Below are 5293 nucleotides of genomic sequence, written 5' to 3' on the forward strand. Positions count from 1 at the left end.
TGCCAAAAATGGATTCACGACTCTCTGAGCATCCAGTGCCCCATTGATTTCCTCAGTGCTATACTTTTGTTAATGAATTGATTTGCTAATGAAAATGTGTGTCTCAAACTCTCCCAAGGAATGGGGCACCTTCTTTTAAAGCACTAAGCAAATGTGTGTGAAATTAAATGGGTATACAAGGAAATGATTCTCAAATAAACCAACATTATAGCCACATTCTAATCCATTTTTGGTTTGGTGGATCAGCTCAAATGGAAATGTAGCACCCACTGTTACCCTGCACATGCCTGATCTCGTCTGATCTCAGAAGCTAAGCAGGGTCAGGCCTGGTTAGTACTTGGATGGGAGACCTCCTGGGAATACCGGATGCTGTAGGCTTATACCATAGTCTTTCGAGACTGAAGGTTGCCAACTACTGGCTTGTCATGCTGATTGACCCTCGTCATCATCCTCAAGTAAAGTAGATTTTTAAGTGTTTATATCAATCGCCCATAAATCCTTGACATTTTTCAAGCATTGGGTATGAAGTTGCCCCGAGCTGAAGAATTTTTGTACTCAAATTTGGAAGCAATATCTAGGGCTAGTTTCAAGGGAGACTCAGATTCTAAGAACATTTGTGGGTTTACTTATTACTAGTTAGCAGTAAGCAGTTGTACAGTACATGCATCCCACTGTATCTATGGATCCAGTATCTGTGGATTTAGAGCCTAATCCTGAGCTTGCACCACTGGTGCTCTGCCAGCATTGTGTGTTGCAAATGTGCCATAAAGCATGTTTGCGGCCCTCAGTGCCAGTGTAGCTCAGTGGATCACTGGTGCTCTGCCACTTGGTGGTCGCCTGAACTATGGGGTGGCCGAGAGGTAGGTGGGGGTGTAGGGGGAGGTAGGGAGGAGGCGTTCTGGGGCAGGGGGAGGCAGAGAGAAGGCGGGGAGGTGTGCTGGGGGAGGGAGGGTGGTGGGACCGGAGGAGCTCTGCTGCCCAAGGGCTGCCGGAGAATTGAGTAGCCCCATTGTAGGGCTGCTTGTCTTATCCAGGGGAAGGGGACAAAAGTCCTCTTCCCCCGAGGAGTTGGCTGTAGCTACCTGGTTGCACTTAGGGTGCCGTGGCTGCCATTTTCGGCACCATAGTAGCCCCAAGCTCCAGGCAGCATAGGATTGGGCTGTTAGTAATCCATGGTTCTCTGCCCCCCTCATGCCCATTACAGAACCTTCATTCTAACCAGTGGCGGCAAGCAAGCATGCCACTTCCTTTAACAGAATGGTATAAGCAGGCAAGTTTATAGGAAGGCAGGCAGGCAGGCAGCCTGAATGCTAGAGGGACACATGCAGAACTTGAACAGAAGTGGATATGGGGGGCACCTGTACTCTTCTTTCTTATTCTTCTGCTTCCTCTCCACTAATACACTGAACATTGCTGAGACAGTTTGTCCCTCCCTAAGAAAGATTTGCTGCCTGTTCTGAATGCTGGTGGAAGCTCCCTCCCACATATTCTGACAGGGGAAGGGCTCCCCTTGGAGGAAGGACTTCCCTTGGTGTGCAAATTTAATTTAAGACTTCTCAGCTGTTGCAAACTTCTGCAAAAGATTGAGCTGCTTGGTTCAGGTGCTGCTGTAACAAAGCCACCCAATTACCTTAAATGTAATGTTTTCTTTTTTAAAGGAGGCAGCATTTTTGTCAAGGCGAGAGTGATTTCCAGTCCCCAGTTCATCGTTTTAGAAAAGGGAAAGCATAACTCAATTAAAGACAGAAACATTAGGCTCGCACTAAACCCGTCAGGCGCTGATGATTAATACTTGCATTGACTAACGCTATCAGGGATATATTTCCTCTAATCAATATTAAAAGATCACAATAGTGATTGAAATGTTACGGTGTCCTGTTGGTTACAGTTCATGGTTGCCTTCCTTTACACAGAAGTTCCCTGCTCCGGAGATGCTCTGTGCCTTATTTGCTAACCCCATAGAACATCTAAGGCATTTGGGTTTTGCCAGGTGGCATCCTGAATTAGAAGAATTCTGACAACTTGGCTCTTGTTTATGTGATTTATATCTAAATGAGTAGTCATGTTTTCATCCTAAAATGTTCCTCAAGGCTCCAGTTAGGCTGAAACTTTGATAGCTGAAAATTCAGCCCAAATCTGGGATGAGTTCACAAGCAAAAAGTAAGGGACAGAACCATCTACCCTCTTCCACATTTGGAAAGGGTATGGGGCATGACTTTCAAGTGGGTGCAACTTGCTGGAGCTTCTCACAGCTCCAGTTTGCTGGTGGCTACCATTTTTATTTTTCCCCACAATGCCTTATTCCAAGAGTCATGGGGGGAATGCAGCTAAAAAAATTTTTAAAAAATGATGACATGCACTGGAGACTGCAATAAAAATAAAATTAAAACATGATGGCCCACTTTGGATTCTAGTAAGTTTCATAACCCAAAAACTATGTCACTCCTACTTCCTCAGATCCCCCAAACTGACTAGGAAAGTGTATGATTGACTAAGAAATGTATGAGGAAGGGGCAATTTTGAGGCAACTGTACTTAAAGCAGCATCCATCATAATGGTAACAACCCAATAAAAATAGTAAGTGATAAACAGCACAAATAAAGCAGAATCAAGATTAGCCATTCATCTAGGTAGCTGTATCAAAATCATACACAGGAGGAGGGACTACTTAGTATTGAAGGCACTTCAGAATGGTCTTCACTAGAATGTTGAAAGGATTAACAGGGAAGAAATTAAACACGTTTTATAGGGAACACATTTCCACAGTCTGGGTGATGCAACTGAATAGGCCTTATTTCACATTCTTATCAACATTCAGTATGCATGGGACAATGTGAACAGGGCTCCCTGAGGACCTCAGTAGTTGGGCAAGAGCCTGTGGGAGTAGATCTGCAAATACAGAGGGGCCCCTTATTAGTGGATTGCATATCTGCAGTTTCACTTAACTGTGGATTCGGGGACCCCCTGCACCCTCTGGAGGCAAGGGGAGATGTGCTCTCCTCACCTCTGAAGTCTCTTGAGACAAAACTGGAAGTGTTTATGTCCAGAGGACTTTCCTGGCCCTCCGAATACCTTTTAAATGTATAAAATGTCACTTCTGGTTTGCCCCCCAAAACCAAAAGTTATTATTTTTTTGCTTGAATGGCCATTCTGAGACCCACATAGGCTGCAGGTGGATAAACATGGCCTTTCTGGGGCTCAGAAAAACCTCTGGAGGTGAGGAGAGTTCAGCTCTCTTTGTCTCCAGAGGGCGGGTGCATCTCTGTTATCCGTGGATTCAGGTATCTGCAGGGGATTCTGGAATGGAACCCCCAGCATTTACCAGGGTACGCTTGTACAGTCTTGTACGCTTGTACCCTGGTCCTGAATCATGTAGATTCAGATTTTTTCTTTCATTTAAGAGAAAAGTGTATGCTGTCATTCTCAAGCAGAGTACAAAGTTCTGAGCTTAGCCTAGCAAAAAGTGCCATGATACTGCGAAACAAGAAAAAAATATGGAAAGAAATCCACAATTATTTTACTTTGAAATTATTTTCAAAGAAATTCTTTTCAAAGAATAAAACTGTGATTTTCAAACTCTGTTTTCAGGTCCCCTATGGTTTCTTGAAATTCCTCATCAAGAAGAGCAGTGAGATACCATGTTTTTTTTTGTCATAAGGAGTGGTTTTTGTTTTGTTTTACATGCATCAAAACATTTTTGTATGCTCCTGAAAAAGCCATCTACTGAAAACGCATTGGACATTTTCTTCAAGAAATCTTCACTGTTGAGTTTCTTTTTGAGACTTTGCTGAGATGGTTTTGCATAAAAGAAAAAAAAGGGGGACGACGACTCAATCTGCTAAAGATCAATAAATAAGCCAATAGTGAAATCAATAGCGTAATTAAAATGTTACACTTAGTGTTAATTAAGAGGCTACCTGGTTACAATCTTCAGCAAGTTTAAGGGATTTTGCAGAAGCCTTAACTAGTAATACGAGGGCCAATTTAGATGTTCCAAGGGAATTATAGGACTGGAAACAGCCTCCCCCTCCCCCCATTTTCTATCTCGAAAAGAACTTACAGGGATAATTGGGACAGGGTCATGGCATCAAGGGACTAACACTTTGTCCCTACCTTCAGTCGACCTCTAAAGCTATTGTTAGCCATAAAGGAGAAATCTTACAGACATCCATATTATTCCTCTCTTGACCCTCCCTGTCCATCCAGTAGTGAAATTTGGGGCAATTTAGATCATGCTGTGGTTTGGTGGAAAAGCATCAGACCCCCTTTCTCTATAGTGCAGGGGTGTCCAAAGTTTTTGGCAGGAGGGCCACATCAGCTCTCTGACACTGTGTCGGGGGAAAAAAGAATGAATTTACATTTAAAATTTGAATAAATTTACATAAGTTTACATAAATGAATATATTAAAGACGAACTTATATGAATGAATGCAGGTCTTGCAATAGCTCAAGGCCTATAAAAGGCCTTGCACAAAGCAAGGCTGGCCTTTCCTTTGCTGCCACTACTGCATCACAAACGTGAAACAGCAAGAAGTGGAGGGAGCCCTCATCCCACAGCTCACAGGAGAGGTCAAACAGTCGCCCTCATGCTGCTAGCAGTTGCGCCAGGCCAGTGCGGGCTCCAATAAATCTCTGGAGGGCCAGAGGGTCATTGGAGACTGGGGGCTTCCTGAGGGCCGCATTGAGAGGCCTTGAGGGCCGCATGTGGCCCCAGGGCCGGGGTTTGGGCACCCCTGCTATAGTGCATCCCAAATCAAGGGAACCTATTACAAATTTTTGAGATGAGGGGAAAAACAGGAAATTTCCAAAGTTGAAGAAGTAATATACTTCTATTTTCCAGGGTACGGGAATGTTCATCTGGGAGCCTACATATTTTCAGGTGCTCTAGGATTGGCTCCATAAACATAGCACTCTTGAGCACCTGGAGGCAGGTCCAAATGAGTACAGCCATAATTAGCCACCCTCCTCCTCCAGTGCTTGAAGTGGACAAACATGCAATTCAGTTCTGGGAATGCAGTCAGCTCTCCTTGCTTTCATCTCCTTCAAAACCCTGAGCGTTGTAAGAGGAGCAGACTGAAATGTGTAGATCATGTTTTGTTGAGTGGGCCTACAAAAACTGGCTGTAACCTCAAGTTGACCATCAACTTGGAGGGTTGAAAAAGCTTCTCCTTGGGAATCATACTTGGTCTTGACGGCATTATATGTGGATGGCTTTACGCGTAATGAGGTGTTGATAATTTTCAGTTTAGCCTATTTCTGCTTTATTGTGGAGAGCAAAGGGAGCACTGAGATA

At 44.0% G+C, this 5293-nt stretch overlaps 1 pseudogene; it reads left to right on the forward strand.

Moving 5' to 3' along the window:
- The first annotated feature begins 264 nt into the window (after positions 1–264).
- Positions 265–378, forward strand: LOC136660885 (5S ribosomal RNA; annotated as a pseudogene).
- The last annotated feature ends 4915 nt before the right edge of the window (positions 379–5293 follow it).

This window comes from Tiliqua scincoides, chromosome 9, assembly GCF_035046505.1.
Source record: "Tiliqua scincoides isolate rTilSci1 chromosome 9, rTilSci1.hap2, whole genome shotgun sequence".
NCBI classification, from domain to species: Eukaryota; Metazoa; Chordata; class Lepidosauria; order Squamata; family Scincidae; genus Tiliqua; species Tiliqua scincoides.